Below are 20,974 nucleotides of genomic sequence, written 5' to 3'. Positions count from 1 at the left end.
TATTATTTAATGCTATCAATCAGTCCATTTCAACTGCTGGGTCTGGAGTCACTAGAGGCCTGCTCACCAGTCAGAGAGTGAGTGGCGATGCACTGCAGTATTTCCCTTGCTTCTGCTTAAGGAAGAAATGAACCCCTTAAGGTCACCCAGATTAATCTCTACTCCAGTGTTAGAAACGATTCTCTTCTGAGTGTTCCCTAAAGCGCCTCCTCTCTCTTATATTAAACTGGGACCTAATTTGTGATCTCCACCATCCAAGTGATTGGCATGCAGTCTCACAATCTTACAAACACCTTTTTTTAAAAAAAAAGACTATTTAGTTTTGGCTGTGCTGGGTCTTCACTGCCGCGTGTGGCCTTTCTCTAGTTGTCGCGAGCAGGAGTTCCTCCCGGGCTGTGGGACACGGGCTTCTCCCGCAGTGCAGCGTGGGCTCCAGGGCACGTTGGCTTTAGTGGTTATGGTGGGTGCGTGGGCCTAGTCATCCTGCAGCAGGTGGGATCGTCCCAGACCAGGGGTCAAACCATGCTCCCTGCCCTGGCAGGCGGAGTCTCAGCCACTGGACCACCCCGGAAGCCCAACCACCTTTTTTAAGGTGCGTTTGCTCAGTCGCTCAGTCGTGCCCCACCCTTTGCAACCCCACGGACTGTCACCCACCAGTCTCCTCTATCCATGGGGTTTTATAGTCAAGGATACTCGACCAGGTTGCCATTTCCTACTCCAGAGGTTCTTCCTGACCCAGGGATCGAACCCAATCTCCTGCACTGGCAGGTGGATTCTTTACCACTGCACCACCTGGGAAGCTCACCTTTTTTAATAGCTGTTTTCATCCCCTTTAAACAGTTGAAGAAGTGGAGGCCCAAGGTCCTACAGCAAACTAAAGTCCTATAGCGGTCAGGACAGGCCATGAACCCAGGTCTGCCTGCCTCCACAGCTCATGCTCTCAGCTATTATACGGACACTTCTGCATCAGAGAAGAGCGGGCAAGTCTGCACACGGTAGAGGGGAAAGTAGGTATGGCTGAAGTCCACACACCTGGGCTGGACTCTGCACAAGTCCCCCAGCAACGGCGTTCATCATTTGGTGGCACGAAGCATCCGACAACGACTGTTGTGGCTCAAGCACTGTTGACTTACTTTCACAGACAGGAAAACAGAGGGGCGTGTGTGGTTACAGCCTCTGAAGAGGCAGGTTTCACTCTCATACTGTCTGTTGCGTTTCTTTTTCTCATGTTTCTCAGAGCCTCAGTTTGCTCATCTTTAGACAGGAATCAGTATTCACTCCCATTTAATTTTCTTCAACAAATGAGTGCTTACTAAGTTCCAGATCTTGTTTTAAGCATAGGCATGTAGTAATAAGAGAAACTGAAAATTTTAATGTCTACTTTGTATTTTACATGAAATTATGAAGATTAATGATTCAAAATGACTAACAGCATCTACTCAATAAATGGTAATAGCTATTACTTTCTTCTGTGTCACAGTCTGAACCTTTTTTAATAACACATTTCCTATTATCTTCATTCTTTTCTTTCTTTACATTTTCATCCCCACCACTAGTTTGGAAGTTACATTATTCCTAGTTTTTGTGTTAGCCTAGAAAGCTTAAGAATCCTAGAATGTGCATTTAACTTAGAAACTTCTGATAATCAATATCTTTAACCTCTTCCCAAACTACACTAGGAGCTTAGAACTCCTGGACTCTATCTTCCAATTTATATGCTATTGTTACTGGCAATTTTAATGTATAGCTTTATTTTATCATTAGAAATTAGACACCATCATCCTTATTTTCTTTGTGAGTAATATTTAGATTTAGCACTATGTTTACAATTTCCTTTGCTCATCATTCCTCCTTGAACCTTCCTTTGGGTAATTTTTCTTCTTCTTGAACTATTTCCCTTAGAAGTTGCTTCCGTGGAAATCTTACTGGTAGAAACCTGGTTTTGTTTGTCTACAAAGGGCTTTATTTTGCCCTCATTCTTCACAGATTTCCACTGATGACAGAATATTGTGTTAGCAGTTTTTGCTTCAGAACTTTGAAGATACTATTTCACCATCCTCTTGCTTTTATTGTTGAAGTTGAAAAATCTATTGTTAGTCTAATTGTCATTCCCTTAAAATAATTTATCTTTTTGGTTACTTTAAAAATTATTTATCTCTGGTATTTTGTAGTTTCATTATTGTGTGTCTAATGGTGAGTTTTACGTATCCTTCTTGGGATTCTTTAGGCCTCAAAGTATATTAATAATGATTATACCTCATCCATTCTTAAACCATTGCTTCTTTAAACATTGTCATAAGTGTATATTGGAATCTTTTTACTCTATTCCCAGTGTAGGCAAACTGTACAACCTGGGCCAAATCTGACCTGCTATCTCTTTTTATAAGTAAAGTTTTACTGGCACACAGCCACAGCCATTCATTTATATATTGTCTGTGACTGCTCTACGACAGCAGAGTTGAGTAGTTATAACAGAGACCATGTGGACCACAAAGCCTAACATATTTACTATCTGGCCAGTCTCTGTTCTATATTCTATGCCTCTATAGCTCTTCAGCATTTTCCATCTTCATTTCTTCCATCTTCCATTGTCTATGTAATTACTCAGAAATATTTTACAACTCATTAATTTTATCTTTGGCCACAAAATACTATTTCAAGTAATTCATAAATATTAATTTCTTTTACTGTATTTTTTTCATTTTTAGAGGTTCTCTTTGAATATCTGCCTCATCAATTGAGTTTCCTGTCCCTGTATTATTTCAATACTCTCCTATTTCTTTCAACATATTAAATATATTATATATTTTTCTATATCCAATAACTCCAATGTTTGCAATTTTTGTGGATCTGATCTGTGAAGTATTATTTTTGTTTTTCAACTTCACTTAATCAGAGAAATGCAAATCAAGGCCACTAAGAGATATCCATAGACAGCATCACTGACTCAACGGACATGAATCTGAACAAACTCCAGGAGATAGTGGAGGACAGGGGAGCCTGGCATGCTGCAATCTATGAGGTCGGAAAGAGTTGGACATGACTTAGCAACTTAACAGCAACAACAAAGAGACACTATTTATACCATTCAGTTGGCAAAAATTTAAAAGTCTGATGATACCAGGTACTCTAAGGACATGGACCAAGAGCAACTCTTACACTTTACTGCTAGAAGCAAAACCACTACAAACATACTGGGAAACAATCTCTCGTTATCTTGTAAAGCTGAATATTCACATACCAAGACCTAGCAACTCCCTTCTGAGACTGATACCTAGAAGAGAATTGCACAGGAAAACATGAACAAGAAAGTCTGTGGTAATCCTGTTCTTTATGGTGAAAAAGGGTGGTAGTCTTCACCAATAAAAGAGTATGTAACAGTAAAAATGGATGAACTGCTGGCACCCCACTCCAGTACTCTTGCCTGGAGAGTCCCATGGACGGAGGAGCCTGGTGGGCTGCAGTCCATGGGGTCGCGAAGAGTCAGACACGACTGAGCGACTTCACTTTCACTTCTCACTTTCCTGCATTGGAGAAGGAAATGGAAACCCACTCCAGTGTTCTTGCCTGGAGAATCCCAGGGACGGGGGAGCCTGGTGGGCTGCCGTCTATGGGGTCACACAGAGTCGGACACGACTGAATTGACTTAGCAGCAGCAGCAGCTACACTTAACAGGGACAAATCTTAGTATTATAATATTGAACGAAAATAAGCTCCAGAAGACTGTACACAGTATATATTTTAAATAAAGAATATGAACTAAGATTAAATAATATATTTGATTAGGCATACATAGGTTTATGAAAAGAATGGTAAACACAAAATTCTGGATAGTGGTTGAGATAGGTGATAAGGTAAGGGGCTAGCATGGAAAGGGCGCATGCTACTGCTAAGTCACTTCAGTCGTGTCCGACTCTGTGCGACCCCATAGACGGCAGCCCACCAGGCTCCACCGTCCCTGGGATTCTCCAGGCAAGAACACTGGAGTGGGTTGCCATTTCCTTCTCCAATGCATGAAAGTGAGAAGTGAAAGTGAAGTCGCTCAGTCATGTCTGACTCTTAGCGACCCCATGGACTGCAGCCTACCAAGCTCCTACATCCATGGGATTTTCCAGGCAAGAGTACTGGAGTAGGGTGCCATTGCCTTCTCCGAGAAAGGGCGCATAGATGGATGCAAAATATGGGCAGGATCTCGTTTTTGGACTGGGTGACGAGTTCAACATTTTTGGACTGGGTGGTGTCTTCAACGGGTACATTAATATATTAACATAAATAGTAAAAGAGAGGCATGCATAAACCAGTGAAGAAAATGTATCATGAACCATTCATTTTTGTGCATCAGAGAAATAAAAGGAAGAAAAAAACTGAGGTAGAGATCAGAGAGAGAGGTATGTTTCCACTATTTCTGCCTGCAACATTTGTAATCTGCATGATCAAAGAAAGTCATCGATCTCCCAAAAGCCAGCAGCTCTTAGATGTGCCCTTCTGTTATCAATTTCACAGTCTAAAATTGCCATTTAGCAACACAGTGAATATACTCATTTGACCATGTTAGCTAATAACATTATCAACCAACGTAGCAATTCTGATTTTCGGGGGTGGGGTGGTAGGGAAGCAGGGCAGAAGTTCGGATCTGCATTATTCCTCTAGAGACCTGAGAGCCAGAAAGCGGCAGGGGCTGGGAAAGAAGGTGGGAGGGAGAGCTCAGCAGGGACCTGGTCTCCGGCTCCGGGTGGAGAGAAGTGAAGGGAGGCATTTCATCTTACAGTGCCGGGAGACAGTAACCGGGGACAGAGGAAGCCGAAACGCCAGTGTCCTCTGGGGCGCAGAGCGAACTGGCTCAGGGGAGCCCCCACAGAGACTCCGGGTCCTCCGCCGCCAGAGCCTCACCCAGGCACGGGGCTCCGCAGGGCGGGCCCCTGGGTGGGGGCGAGGAGCCGCAGCGCCCCGGCCCGCGCAGGTCCCCGCCCGTTTGCCCGTCTCTGGCGGAGCCCAGGGGAGGCCCCGCGCCGCCCCGTCCAGTCCCTGCCCGCGTCCGGCGCCCGACCCGGGGGCGCCCGGGGCAGCGGATGCCCGGCCCGCCAAGCCCGGAGAAGGCGGGCGGCCCCACCCGCCGTAGCCCAGAGGAGCCGTGACTCACCGCGGCGCGCCCGGGACCTGCTCTCCACCTCCCCTCGGGCGCCCCCCAGGTCCCCGCCCGCCATCCCCGGCCTCCTCCACACTGCGAGCTCAGCCCCGTTCCTTCCAGCCCCGATCCGAAGCTGCCCGGACCGCCGGCTCCCCGTTCTGCCCGGCATGCCCACGGCATGAACGCTGATGATCGGTGGATGCATGATGTCAGAGAGGAAGGACAAATATCTGGGCAACTCTGAGATGTTAGCATGAAAGGCACCTCCCATCCCGGTGGAAGGGAAGGGCGTGGCAAATTGGAGAGGCTTTAACGCAGGACACTAAGGTACACAGAGTGAATGATCTTCCATCTGTCCTGGGATGCTGCTACTGCTGCTGCTGACTCGCTTCAGTCGTGTCCGAATCTGTTCGACCCTATGGACAGCAGCCCACCAGGCTCCTCTGTCCTCAGGATTCTCTAGGCAAGAATACTGGAGCGGGTTGCCATTTCCTTCTGCAGTACTGGGATGTGGGAGACCTAAAACAGAAGGGCCACACATGTGGGGAACCAGAGTCCTAGAGTGCGGCCTGGTCAGGGTACAAGGGGGGACTGCTTGGACTCGGTTTCTTATGGTCTGTAAAACAGGGAGTTGAGCGATAGCCCCTTCCAGTGCTGATACGAGGTACTGTTGTCTGTTAGCTGCTCAGTCACATCTGACTCTGCAATCCATGGACTGCAGCCCATCAGGCTCCTCTGTCCATGGAATTCTCCAGGCGAATACTGCAGTGGGTAGCCTTTCCCTTCTCCAGGGGATCTTCCAGAACCAGGGACTGAACCCAGGTCTTCTGCATTGCAGGCAGATTCTGATATAATAGGATTCTAGGATGTGTAATCTTAATCAAACACGGGTTCCCCTTGACATCTTCAGGAACACATCTGAGCTCTAATAGTGTACTATCACACATGAATAGTGCTTTTAATTTCTCAGAACACTTCTGTTTACATTCTACACTGTCCTCCTAGATTATTAATAATCCTTACGGTTAGAAACAGATGGCAAATGAGGGTCAAAGGTTAAGGGGCTTGCTCAAAGTCATGCTGTTAGCTAGTGGCATGGTCAAGAGTGGAACTCAATTAAGGGGCTCTTTTTAGAGTTCCAGCTTTTTCACCCACTTTGAACAAATCTTTCACACTTGCTGCATCTCACCTTCCACCTACAGCAGAGGTACAGCACCTACCCAAGAAAGAGGGTTCAAATTTTAGATGAGCTGGAAGAAGGCCTTCCTAACCTCAGAGGTGGAGAAGGCAATGGCCACCCACTCCAGTACGCTTGCCTGGAAAATCCCACGGACGGAGGAGACTGGTGGGCTGAAGTCCATGGGGTGGCAAAGAGTCAGACACGACTGAGCGACTTCACTTTCACTTTTCTCTTTCATGCATTGGAGAAGGAAATGGCAACCCACTCCAGTGTTCTTGCCTGGAGAATCCCAGGGATGGGGGAGCCTGGTGGGCTGCCGTCTATGGGGCCGCACAGAGTCGGACATGACTGAAGTGACTTAGCAGCAGCAACCTCAGAGGAGTCAGGTGAGGAGGGACTTCCTCATTCAAGAATCTTCGTAAATAATTATATATTTGTAGGCCCTCTACTTTGTACAAAGTACTGTCACACCCATTATCTCATGCGATTCTTGTAATGACCCTGTAAGGTATTCAAAATTATATTATCTGATATTTTAAGGAGGATGAAAAAGATGAAGTTCAGAAGCTGGGTGACACGTGTGATGATAACACCCAGTCTGTTATCTTCCTCTGTTATGGCAAGAGGTTCTGGAGTAAACGGAATAGAAGACAGAATAACAAAGATTCCCCTGTTTTGTCATGGAAACCAAAGCATCTCCCTCCATTTCCCTCATCTATCTCCCTAGATGGGAGGAAGGAGGAAGGTTAAGGATGAAACCTCCTTAGGAAAGAGGAAAGTGCAAGGGTGAAACCTCCCTGTGGGCCAGGAGACAATAGTGGAAGGCTTCCCGAGTCACACAGGCAGGCGGCACCAACTCATGGGTGAACCAAGACTTCATGTCCCAGCCCTCGAGCCTACGCTGAACATGTACCAATATTATTCAGATAAGCCTACCTTCATCATGATGGTCATCAAGACTCTTTGTCACTCTTAAATGTATAATTGCTGGTTGGTACAACTTTTAAGAGGCTGACATCTCAGGCTGTCATGTCAAAGCATCCCAACTGCTGAGGGGTGTTGAGCTGCCTACCAAAACCACAGGGACTCTCTGTCTCCATCAGGGGCACTCACCAGACCTTGTCTTTGTCCCCAGCGCTATATTCGCTAATTTTGGTGGTGGTGACAGCCTCTTGCTCTTCCTAACTCCTTTTTCTCTGCCCCTCCCTGACCCAGGCTTGGATGATTATTTAAAATCAAAAGAAAAAACAAAGTTTCTTTCTTTAAAAATATAGCCCGAGATAAACTCAAGAGAAAGAAGACAGGAAAAGCCATTACAGTTCTTTCAAACCAGGGGGCTAGTATAAGGGACCAAACTCAGCAGGAGAAGTCAGCCGTTCTGCCATTAAGAGTAACTCCACTCACAGCTTTATAGGGACTTGACTTACGGTATTCCACATCTTCTTCCAGAAAGGCCTACCCCTAGCTGAGCCTGTGTAAAAGCCACTTTACATTTTAAACTCTTACTTCAAACACAAGTTGGCCTGAACCTTCATGTGGGATCCAAACACACAGAGAGAAGGAATTTTCAAAGGCAATTCAAGGGTTCCAGGCTTTCTCCCTCTTCTGATCTTTCCATCCCAGGTTCAGACCCCTGTGCCCAGCCCAGATTGGCTCCAGACTGTCAACTTTCAAGGCAAAGGATGCAAGCATCAGTATCTTTATTTTCCTTCCAAAATCACATCAATCTTTCACTTCAGGTTGCCTACTATCATCGGATTCCAAGAACCATATTTGTGACTGACTTGTGGCCAATTCCTGAGGCTGTAAGAAAATGCTCATGATATAGTATTGAGTTGGAAAAAATCTGAATCAGAAACTTGATATTCAAACTATCCCCAATTTTGTTTAAAAAATGTGTAGCGTCACAAACATATATAAAAGAATAAAGAGAATATACCAGAATGTTAACAATTATCTTTGGACTTATGGAAATCTTACTTCTGCCTTAAGGAAAGCATGTAGGATTTCCCTAGACGTCCAGTGCAGGGGACACTGGTTTGATCCCTGGTCTGGGAGGATTCCACATGCTGCAGGGCAGCTAAGCCCATGCACCACTGCTGAGCCAGCACTCTAGAGCCCTGAGCCCCAACTACTGAGCCTGTGAGCCACAACTACAGAAGCCCACACACCCTAGAGTTTGTGCCTTGAAACAAGAGAAGCCACCACAATGAGAAGCCCCCACTCGCTGCAACTAGAGAAAGCCTGCACGCAGCAACGAAGACCCAGCACAGCCAAAAAAAAATTAATTAATTAAAACAAGAGCATGCAAACCAGAAAGTAGGAAAAACAAATTCTATGAATGGGTATGCAAAGAAGGTTCTGCCTGCTTAGGGTAACAGAGAAGGCAGAGTTGCCTAGGGCTCAGACAGGATGATTAAGGAGCTGAGTGAGAAACAGCCCTGACTCACACTGGGGCACAAGTAAGCTTCAAGTTAGACAAAGGACTCTGGGATCAGCCAGCCCTGAGGAGGTCTGAAGTACTGCTGTTTATAGCAACAGGTGCATGAGATAAGCTGAGTAAGTTAACAGGAGAACAGGCACTTCACCGATAGGAATATAGCTGGGATCCTGGGTTGCCTCATGTTGTATTTACTCCAACAGGGTGAACTGTTGTGTGACCAAAATACTAACAGAAGGTGGACAACAGAAAGAAGTGCAAAGGGAATTACCAGCCTTGCAAGGTTCTTAGATGGAGCCCTGAGCTCCCTACCATGTAGTGGCAGATACAGTTATACCAAGGAGGCCCTAGGGAGCCTTCCAAACTCCCGGCAAGCGTCCAAGAAAAAGGAAACTGGTGAAGAGGGATGGCTTCCTCAGGCAAGGCCTTAACAATTCTTGGAGGCCAAGTCCCTAAGCAGTCTCCTGAGGCACTGGCCACTGTTCCCGTTCGCATCCCTGCCACCGCCTCCCAGGAAGATCCCCTCGTCTCTGCACCTAAGCCCAACTGAGCTGCCACCCCATCCTAGCTGCCTCTCCCTCCACCCTTCAAGGTTTTGTTTTCCCCATTCGAGGTCTGCAAATTAACATGCCTCCATGGACCAGGCAGCCACAAAAACGAGTGAAGCAGCCCGAGCATTAGGCAGCAGGGAGAGGAGGCGTCTGTGGCAAACGGGAACGCAGACGCTGTCTGAACAGGGCAGCGGTTACTTAGCTCCTGCTAACTGTTGCCATGGAAAAAAGGTGGAACTTTTGTGAGAGCTTCCACTTTTTGAGAAGCAAGAAATTTGGATTTCTATGGTGAATCTTATTTTTAAAATTTGGTAACCAACTATAATTAATCTGCAGGGTTGTTTAGGCAGGAGGAGGCAGAGAATTGGGAGTTAAAATCTCCTCAAAGTATGTTTAGGCCAAACTATTCATTTTATACATGAACAAATGGAAGCCCAGATTTATCCTTAAAGTGATAAAGCAACTTAAATAGTTGAAGTTCCAGGTCTCCCGACTTCTAATCTGTAATTTGTCCTTCTAGACCACCCTGTCCATCATTAGGAGTCCTTTGCAATTATTCAGCATGACATGATGAAATGCTGAACAGGGATGATGACCCTGGGAAGAAAAAAGGTAAACTCTGCTGTGATCTTGACTCTGAAGAAAAATTTCTATTTGTTTACTCAGTTATTCATCCATCCAACGTTTACTGATGATCATCCAGTAAAGAACCAGGGACTTTACTGCGCTGTGCTTAGTTGCTCAGTCATATCCAACTCTTTGTGACCCCATGAACTGTAACCTGCCAGGCTCCTCTGTCCATGGGGATTCTCTAGGCAAGGATACTGGAGTAGGTTGCCATGCCCTCCTCCAGGGGATCTTCCCAACCCAGGGATCGAACCCAGGTCTCCCGGATCGCAGGTGGATTCTTTGTTGTCTGAGCCAGCTGGGAAGCCCAAGAATACTGGAGTGGGTACCCTATCCCTTCTCCAGGGGATCTTCTTGACCCAGGAATTGAACCGAGGTCTCCTGCATTGCAGGCAGATTTTTTTTACCAGCTGAGCTACCTGGGAAGCCCAAGGACTATGCTGCTGCTGCTGCTGCTGCTGCTAAGTCGCTTCAGTCGTGTCCAACTCTGTGCGACCCCAGAGACAGCAGCCCACCAGGCTCCCCTGTCGCTGGGATTCTCCAGGCAAGAACACTGGAGTGGGTTGCCATTTCCTTCTCCAATGCATGAAACTGAAAAGTGAAAGTGAAGTCGCTCAGTCGTGTCCGACTCTTTGAGACCCCCTGGACTGCAGCCTACCAGGCTCCTCCGTCCATGGGATTTTCCAGGCAAGAGTACTGGAGTAGGGTGCCATTGCCTTCTCCGAGGACTATGCTAAACACTGGCTAAACAGAGGTAGGGCACCAGTCCTGGCTCACAGGCTGTGCGTGGGCTAAGCGGATGCTGTAGCCAGAACTGACAAGTTGATCTATCCCAGCAACCACGCTGCCATAGGCCTGCTCACATGAACTCGGTTACGACTCACATGCTCACTTCTTCTGAAAGCATCTCCCATCACAGGATGCCATCCCTGAGAGACTAGGAGGCGGCTGGAGAACCTATCTCCTCCGCTCCAAAAGAGCCTGGAGCACTTAAGTAATCCACTGGAAGCAGAAGCAAGAGCCCAGTCTCTCCCTGCCATGCCCCTTCCAGCTCAGGAGAGCAAATTCTGGTTCGTGCCTTACCTTGGCCAGGCTGGCACTTCACAACAGCTAAAGTCTCTGTGTGGGTGCATGCTGGAGAGAGAGGAGGCGATCCCAGACTGGGACTCTCCTACCTGTTTATTAAGCAGCCTGCTCAATTCCAGGGGCAGCTGGCAAATGATCTGCCCGACCAAATAGCGATGGCATCCTCAGGCCACAGCTGCTACAAGCAAGTAGAGCACTGTCACCCATTCCTGCTCCTACAAGAGATTTCCCAGCATGGCTCTTCCAGCATCTACATCCGGGGGAAGGAACGCAGGGCAGGAGCAAACAAAATGAGGGGACTGTAGCTCTCCACCTGCCACTCCTCCTTATTTTGCCAGGACTCTTGCTGCACAAGGGTCAAGCACGATTTTGGAACTGCTGCCATGTGGAAACCACGGAGTCCTCAGTCAGCCCGTGAAGCCATTTGGTGGAGAGCTGTAGGAAGCGGGGGCCTCTGGGCCTTTCAGTGACTTGGGGACAGTGGGCTCTGACCCCAAAGGTACTGTGCCCAAAGGTTGGCAGGGAGCAGGTGGGCAGGTTTGAGCCAGGATCCATGGAGAAGGAAGGGAGAACTGGAGGGATGGAAGGGGTAAAATCAAAAGTCAATGAGGACCTACTTCGGGCCAGGCCCTTAGAACATGGATCACTCTTTATTAATAAATAATCCTCTTTTCCAGAGAAAATTGAGTGCAGTCACATGAAAAATTTGTCCATGGTCACAAGGATGGGAAGGCCGACTTGAACCCAGTTCCATCTGACTCTCCCAAACCTGGAATTGCGAACACTGTCTGGGTGACTGAGGCAGAGGGCACTGCTATACAGAAAGGCATGGGAAGAAATCCAGGATTTGGTAAACTGAACCATGGGGCTGAAAACCCAATGGAAATTAGCATTATTTTCCCTGGCATTCTATGTCCTGCTTCAGTAAGTGATTTTTCTAGCATTAGGGAAACCTCCTTTCACCTGCCTTCTTCACAGGGCTAAATGTCTTGGATCAGGTGTACAGGACAGGAAACACAGATGGAGATAGAGCTATACCACCCTTTAGAGTCCTCTATGTTGAGGGACTCTTCCTAAAGTCCCCTGTCAAAGGAGAGTTGAGTTAGGGACCAGAGGCACACCCAGTGGGCTACCCTAGTTAATTCAGTGGCCCATTCTCAACAGTTAGAATATTACCCTTTTCCCTCTGACCATGGGAAGCCCGGGGTATAGAAGATACTAAAACAAAATTCATTTGATGACGTTTTAATTGAGCATTTACTATGAGCCACATACTGTTTTAGGTAGGATATATCAGTGAACAAAAAGACTAAGATCTTTGCCCTCATGGAGCATACATCACAGCAGAATCAACATCAAATAGTCATCTTTGGTGAGTTTTGGTTAATAGAAAGGGTCTTACTGTCAGACAGGCCTGGGTCAAACGTTGGCCCAGCCCAAACCAACCAGAGGACCTCTGGGTAAGACACTTGGCTTGCTGAGTATTAGCTTTCTAATTTATAAAATGAAAACAATGACATGTTGTAAGGTTGAAAGATAATACACACAAAATTCCTGGCATATAGCAGGGTTCAAAAATGGTATTCTTATCTTTCCGGGCCCACCTGAACATGCAGATTCTAGGACAAATGACTCATCTCTTCTTTAGGGGCTGCAGCAGGGCGTCACCTCTATGACATCCATTGGGACAGTCTTCTGTGATAAACAGCTTGGTAGGTTTGCATCCGTCTAAGGTCAAGGACTTCCCCTTGAGAAACATCTGCTCCCACCCACAGCCACTGTTGGAGGGACAGGCCTGGGTGTTCATGATTTGATTAGTCCACACTCTCCTCAAGCAGGCCACACGGATCACAGATAATTAGCAGGGATGGACATCAGATCTGATCTGGAAATCAACATCTCTTGATATTTGGGCTGAGAAACTTGAGTTAATTTACTTTGCAGAGCTAAGCAGGAAGGTCATCAGTCTGGACACTGAAACTGCTGCTTGGTGAACCACGATGAGAGCTGTGCATGTGGACCGGGGGGCAGAGGAGAGATGCTGTCCACATGGAAGCTGCACCTCTTGCTGCTAATTCTGTGATATTTCTCTGTAACCTACTGGAGTCCTCTTTTGCTTTTTTGGACTGGTTTCTATTCTGCAACCAGACGATGTCTAAGACAAAGCCAGTAACTGTCTCAGATGGTGGTTGTTGTGACATGATTTGAAAGCAGCATATTTAGTCGACATTCAATAAATGCTGTCAAATCTCTCCCTGTTCTTGTCAGCCAGTCAGTCATTGAGCAGTAGAAAGAGGAAATTCAGAGATAGGCTAAACTAGGGCTGGACCTCAGCCTGTGTTTTATGAACATCTTTACTAATCTGTAAAATGAAGATAATACTAGTACTGACTTCATCGTCAACTAAGAATATTAAATGAGATAATCCAAATTTAATACCTAGCACATAACTAGACTATCACTTTTTACTGTTGTTATCATTTAAGATGCAACAAGAGTTATTTTAGATCTTGATCTAGGCAAGTAGAGAAGACATGGTAAGAGCAGAATCTGCAGTGGAAGTGAGAGCTCAGAGAAGGACGCACTGGCGAGCAGGATCAGAGGACTGGGCAGCAGAAAGGACCGAAATGCAAACTGAAAAACGAGGAGGGGCACTGGAGTAATAAGCCTTACGTACATCCAGCACTTCGGCGTTTACCCAACGCTGTCATCCACCATGTCTCATTTGTCCATCACAACACTTTACAGGGTAGATAAGGAAAGATGATCTTATGCACACTTTAAAGATGGGAAAGCTGAGGTTCAATGAAGATGTGCATAACATGCATCGAATCTAAATCCACTGTCTTATCCTTTAAGCTCAACATTCAGAAAACTAAGATCATGGCATCCAGTCCCATCACTTCGTGGCAAATAGATGGGGAAACAGTGGCTGACTTTATTTTTTGGGGCTCCAAAGTCACTGCAGACTGTGACTGCAGCCATGAAATTAAAAGACACTTGCTCCTTGGAAGGAAAGTTATGACCAACTTAGACAGCATATTTAAAAGCAGAGACATCACTTTGCCAACAAAGGTCCGTCTAGTCAAGGCTATGGTTTTTCCAGTGGTCATGTATGGATGTGAGAGTTGGACTATAAAGAAAGCTGAGCGCTGAAGAACTGATGCTTTTGAACTGTGGTGTTGGAGAAGATTCTTGACAGTCCCTTGGACTGCAAGGAGGTCCAACCAGTCCATTCTAAAGGAGACCAGTCCTGGGCGTTCATTGGAAGGATCGATGTTGAAGCTGAAACGCCAATACTTTGACCATCTGATGCGAAGAGCTGACTCATTTGAAAAGACCCTGATGCTGGGAAAGATTGAGGGCAGGAGGAGAAGGGAATGACAGAGGATGAGATGGTTGGATGGCATCACCTACTCGATGGACATGGGTTTGGGTGGACTCCGGGAGTTGGTGATGGACAGGGAGGCCTAGAGTCCTGCGGTCCATGGGGTCGCAAAGAGTTGGACACGACTGAGTAACTGAACTGAACTGAACTATCCTTCAATATCACCCTGCCAAGTAGGGTGGAAGGGCTGAAATGAGAAATAAAGATTAAAAAAAAAAAAAAAAAAAGAAAGAAAGATTGGAGGAGAAACTGGGGGGCTTCTCTAGATGTTTATTTTTTCTTTCAAAGGTTCCATTCAGATCTCTCTGCACATCCTAGCAACAGAATATCTCCCATCAGATTCTGAGAATGTAAGCAGGGGATTGCAAAGTCGGACAACACTGGCATGCCAGCCCAAGGACTGGGTATACCAGGCTGGACAAACACCCAGCTCCAGCACCAGGCCCTGGCCCAGAAGACAAAGGACAAGGGCCAAGTCCGTCCTCATCAGGCCAGTCCTATCAGTGACACAGGGGTGCCCCTCCCAGCTCAGTCCATCACGGAATCTAAGCCTGATCTTCCTGAGCTCAGGGGTTAAAGGTATACTTCGAGGACACAAATGCAAGTTCTCAGGAACACTGCCACGATCAGGGCTTGCTGTGGGTGCCCAGGCTCGGCTCACTTGTCCTCGAGCTGAAAGTAGGCGATGCTTAGTCCTTGCCTGCCTTCTGGACACCGCTCCTTCCCAAATTCTAACACCGCGCCTGAGACACAGTTTGTGCTCATTTTATGTGTGCTGAATGAACAAGTGAATAAATGAACCAGCAAATGAATGACAGATAGGCTCTGGCCATAAAATCAATCTGTCCTGTCCTATTACAAGTGGCTCGACTCTGCTGATTCTTAGCCCCTAAATCAGAGCTCCCAGCCAACCCAGGCTAGTCAGCTGCCAAGGAAGAAGTGAAGGTCAGAGTGTTTTCCCTCCACACTTCTTCCAAGAGTCCACATTCTGAAAAAAGGGTAGAGCTGGGGATACCCAGGCAGGAGGAAGGCTCTGCCCACCCTTTTCCAGGACTCTGCTTCTGCTCCGCATTACTCTGCCTTTCCCAGCTCAAGGCCCGGGTGCCTGAGAAGGGATGTGGAAAGGACCAAGAGGAAAGCTCAGGCCCGTGAGAAGCTACAGTGATAAGGGTGGCGCCAAAGCACTTCTCCTTTGCATTTTCTCTAGTCCTAATAACCGTAATTGCTAATAACAGCAGCAACAGTAACAATCACGGCACAGCAACTCTATGGTTTCTGGCATCTTTCTTCGAAAAAGCTTCTCGTACATGATCTCACGCTGCACATCATCCCAAGAGGGGCTAGAATAATTGTCCCAATTACACGGGTAGAGAAAGTGGGTACCAAGGCGATTCGACATCCATCTGGCTCACGCAGAAACGCATGGAGGGGCCCAAGGGCCCAGTCGCAGGCGTGGAGTGGGGAGAACTGGGCTTGGCCTCCAACTAGTCCAGTGTTCTTGGACAAGTCTCTAGGTTTCAGTTTTCTCACTTGGGATAAAGGGAAATTGGACCATTTCTCCAGCTCGATCCATCTCAAATGCTCTGGCTCAACAAAATAAAACCTCCCCAGCCCAAAGCCTGGTGACCAACCTCCCCTGTACCAAGGTCAGAAAGCCCCTGGAAGCTTGGATGCCAGCTGTGCCCATCCTAGCATTCCAACAGATGTCCTACAAGTGCTTCCCACAAAGAAGGCTGCCGTATAGACAGCGGGGAGGGAACATCAAAAAAATCATCCTAAAGGTCCACGGTACCAGGAGAGCAGGCAGGCAGCAGGCTGCAGCTGAGGCCGGATGCCACCTCCCTGAGACCTGGGCGCCGGCTCAGACAAAGGACGGGATGCATCCCAGCAGGAGGAAGCAGACAGCCTCCCTTCACCTGCTAGAGCGCCTGACTCTCCATGATGCTGAGTCCTGGGCCACATGCAGACAGCCCTTCCTCCCAATCCACCCATCCTCCCCCATCCTCTCCTCCATCAAAGCTGTTTTCTCTCCTCATCCCAATCCTATTTGGCAATTACCTCCTCTAAGGATGGGGTGCTGCTGCTGCTGCTAAGTCACTTCAGTCGTGTCCAACTCTGTGCGACCCCACGGATGGCAGCCCACTAGGCTCCCCCGTCCCTGGGATTCTCCAGGTCTCCAGACCTGTCAAATTCTGGCCTCCACTTTCCTACTAATTCCTTCAGCTCCCAGCATCCTGTGCCAGATGAGGATTCAGGTGTGTGTCCCACTGCGGTCTGCCACCAGAGGGGGAGAATTAGATCGATATTTCCTATTTCTTCCTTTCTTAGTTTCCTCCATTCCCAACTCTGCAGATATGAAGCAGGGCACAGGAATAGTCAACTACAGATGGACAGCACTCTCCTCTCTACCCACGGGCAACTGCCCTGGCCAGTTACCAGAAAAACTACTGCTGAAATCTCAACTAGAGTCTGGACAAGGACCTGGCTAATGTGTCTACCTCCAGGGCTAAAAGCCTGGATTGAGAGAGAGGACAAACCGGCCTAGCAGCTGGTGACTCTACCCAAATTTCTCTAAACCCAATCCATTGTTCAGATGGAAATCTCATCTCTCCATTCCATAGTACTGACTGGAGTTCCTGACTTCCAGTGTTTAATAATATTAACGTTAATTTGAATCATATTAAATTGCCTTTTATAGGTCAAAAGAAGTTGCAAACTGGCAATTTTATATAGTTTGACCTAATAACTCTCTGGGGGAAGCATGTTTCTTAGGAACTAAGTAAACTCCTTGAAGTCTTGGATTTCTGTATCTCCAGCCAATCTTTCTTAATGTCTGGTTTAGGACATAACAGAACTGTGGCCTTGGAGGCGCTGAGTATGTACTCAATTAACTTTCAGGCCAGTGGTGATGGGGAATCTAAGAACTCTGTTCTACTCCAAGACCTGGAGAGTGTGGCTGTCCACAAGGCAGATGCTTTTAGGTCTCCTTACAACTGGTCATCCTGGGAAGAAGGATGGAACTTAGCTACAGGATGTTACATTGTGCTAGACTCTATGATAAAACAGCTTGGTTTGGGTGTTGAGTTTTCCCTCTTTGTAGAAAAGGAGCCTTGAACCAGAAATGCCTGTTTGTCCAACCTTGGTTTCATTTCACAGTGGGAGCGATTAAGGCCCAGAGACGTCACCTGCCTCAGTCAAGGTCACTCAGTAGTCATAAGCCCAGATCACCAGTTTTCTGACTCCCAGTCCCGAGTTCTTCTGGCAGTTCTGGCAACACATAGAACAAACCCGTCCCTGTGTGCCCCTTCCAACTTCCTGGCTGCTGCTCTTTCAGGCTCCTCAAGCAAGACAGAGGGGAACTGACTGAAGGATCCAGAGTCCTCTCCTACCTGAGAAGGGCCCTGAGCACACAGGACCTAAGCCCCAGGGTACCCAGGGAGAAGAGAGAAGAGAGGAGAATGCAGGCAGTCCTGGAAACCTGCTCTCTGTCCGGAGTTAGAGCCAGGCTGAAGGCAGCGGTGACAGCACGTGATTTGGGTTAGTGACCGTGCAGCCCCTGTGTCTCCAGCAGGGGACCCTGCTTAGCCCATCTAGAAGGCTCAGGGAAGGCACAGCTGGGTTCCCTCAGAGGCACCTCATTGCAGAATTCCGAAGGGAGGTGAAAGGTTGGCAGAAGCAACTTCTGAACTGTGGTGGGTCCCTCCTCCTCTTACATGGAGGGCCATTCTCAGAGGGCAGGCGGTGGTTCTGGAAGCCTCCACCCCCTGGCCTCCCCGGCAGATCGCAGCCCCACGGGCAAGCGCCTGCGTCCACCTGCTACTCCAGGCTGCCCGAGCTGCTCCCACCCAGAAAGAAGAGCCTGATGCTAAGGCGGTGAGGGGAAAACAAAAACTTCCCGGAGGGTGCTGTGTGCCAGCGAGGGAGCTGAGAGCAGACACGCTGTTGGTTCAGTCACAGGGGTGAGTGAGGGAATCTAGGAATCCAAGGGTCCTCCCTGGCATGTACTTCTCTCCCTACCTTGGTGTTAGGAAACATTTCAAATGTGAAATGTTGAAAAAAACAGTGCAATAAACAACTCCAGACCCTTCACTTAGATTCACCAATAGTTAGCATCTTGTGTGCCCTCCTGATGTATATAAATACACACACACATACACACACACTTATGTTTGCTGAACCATTTGAAAACCACTTGCAGACACTGTGCCCTTGAATACTTTTGCATAAATATATTCTCTTATAAAATCATTATCATGGCCATTAGCACCCCTTTAAAGATTAACAATAATTACATGTCATCTAATATCTATATTAAAAATTTCCCAGTTGTCCCAGAATCTCTTTTAACGTCCTTTTATTTTTTTTTCTGACCCAAGATCCAATTAAGGTTTATGCATTGTATTTGACTAAAATACCTCTTTAAATCCAAAGAGGTTTCAGCCTCCCTACCCTTCTCTCCAAACACACAATTTTAATGTTTTTTTTAATAATTCACTTTTTTGAAGTCTCAGTTGTCATGGAGAATGACTCTCATTCTACCCCAGCAGGTTTTTTTTTTTTTTGGTTGCTAACATCCAGAGATGCCTGCCTTATTTCTTACTAGGTTTTTCAACATTTCAGGCTGATGACATCAAATAACAGTCTAACTACCACAAAGTTCTCTGAGATTTTTTGCAGTTCTTTTTATCCTTAGAATATACATTTCAGTATGGATATAGTCAGGGCACCAAACTAAAAAACTACTAGAATTAACTCTCTTATTTGTAATCAAATTGATATTCAGTTAGGATCTTTATTTCTGTTGCAGTCAGCTTTAGAGTCTGCTTTTTTCTTTCTTTTTGATCTAATTTAATTTGTGAATACATAAAATTTACCTGGTTCAAAATTCAAAACAGTCTAAAAAGGTATCAGTAAAGTTTTGTGCCAATCGCTAGCCTCTCTAACATGTTTCTACCTACCCCCTATAGGTAACCATTTTAATTAATTTCTGGTTTATCCTTCCTGTGTGTATGCATGTATCAGTTTGCAAAAAAAAAAAAAGCCGTATTTCTCCCACTTCCTCAACCCAAAGATGGCGTACTATGCATGCACACTCTTTTGCATCTTGCTGTTTTTACTTAATAGCATATCCTAGGTATCACATATCAGTTCATAGAGCTCCTACTCATGTTTTTGACTGCACAGTACTCCATTGTGTCTATTAAAGATGGGCATTGACAGTTTCCAGACTTCCTAGGTGGCACAGTGGTAAAGAATCCACCTGCAACGCAGGAGACATGGAAGACATGATTTAGATCCCTGGGTCATGAAGATCCCTTGGAGTAGGAAATGGCAACCTGCTCCACTATTCTTGCCTGGAAAACCCCACAGACAGAGAAGCCTGGCTATAGTCCATGGGATCGCAAAGAATCACACACAACTGAGTGCACACACAAAGAGACATCGATAATTCCAATGATTTCCTTATTACAAATATGCCTTAAATGATTACCTTGTGCACCTGTCTTTCTGTATTTGTGGATGTACATTTTCTGGATAAATTTCTAGAAACAGGACTGCTGGGTAAATTCATATGTTGTTTTTTTAGACATTGCTAACTTGCTCTCCATAGGAGTTGTACTAGTTTGCACCCCTGACTGGAGAAGGCAATGACACCCCACTCCAGTACTCTTGCTTGGAAAATCCCATGGATGGAGGAGCCTGGTAGGCTGCAGTCCATGGGGTCGTTAAGAGTTGGACACAACTGAGCGACTTCACTTTCACTTTTCACTTTCATGCATTGGAGAAGGAAATGGCAATCCACTCCAGTGTTCTCGCCTGGAGAATCCCAGGGATGGGGGAGCCTGATGGGCTGCCATCTATGGGATCACACAGAGTCAGACATGACTGAAGCAACTTAGCAGCAGCAGCATCCCTGACACTGATTTTGCAGGTGGAAGATCACAGCAGGATGCTATGAAGTGTTCTAAGCTGAGAGTTTCCCTGAGCTTATCTGAGAGTCTTTAACCTCCTCCCTATTAACACATTACCCTAAGCTCCCTCTGCCCTGAGTGATGCAGCTCAAGAAGGCCAAAGCAAAGGAGTCTCACTGATTTCATCCCAGTCCGTTTTGTACTTAACTTGGGAAACCAGAGCAGAGAGAAATGATGAGGCTGAAGACTATAGCCAGAGAAGATTTAAGAGTGAAGAGAGTCCAAACAGGGGTGGGGTGGATGGGGGAACTGTTGCCCCCAACACCTGTGTTCTCACCTCCCTTTTCTCTCCTTTGGCCTGTCTGATCCGCCCCTGTTCCAGCACAAACTCCCTGCATCAGCTCCTCCACTGGCTAGCAGTCCTTGGCTTTGGTTCTAAGTAGGTCCCCTCGTTTCCCTCCTCAGCCCCGTCTCTGTGGGCTGAACACAGAGGACTGGTTTACAGTGGGGGCAACAGCGCTGGTCATTTCTGCTTCACCACGTGCAGAGGAAATAAGTCAGTGGAACAACAATGGCTCATGCAGGGAAAGAGGAAAGAGGAGACAGAGATGCCGGGAGAGGAAGTGGAGCACAAAGCATTCCGCACCTTCTGGACCGCAGCC

The 20,974-nt window shown here is 46.9% G+C and overlaps 1 protein-coding gene across 5 annotated transcripts in view; it reads right to left on the bottom strand.

The window, feature by feature from the left end:
* The window catches only part of ATP2B4 (ATPase plasma membrane Ca2+ transporting 4), a 100,401-nt gene that overhangs the window by 75,586 nt on the left and 3,841 nt on the right, over window positions 1-20,974 (bottom strand). The gene's annotated exons all lie outside the window — the stretch shown is intronic.

The sequence above is a fragment of the Bos indicus x Bos taurus genome, chromosome 16, assembly GCF_003369695.1.
Source record: "Bos indicus x Bos taurus breed Angus x Brahman F1 hybrid chromosome 16, Bos_hybrid_MaternalHap_v2.0, whole genome shotgun sequence".
Classification (NCBI taxonomy): Eukaryota; Metazoa; Chordata; class Mammalia; order Artiodactyla; family Bovidae; genus Bos; species Bos indicus x Bos taurus.
The sequence above is the reverse complement of the archived record's forward strand: the minus strand, read 5'-3'. Positions and strand labels throughout refer to the sequence as shown.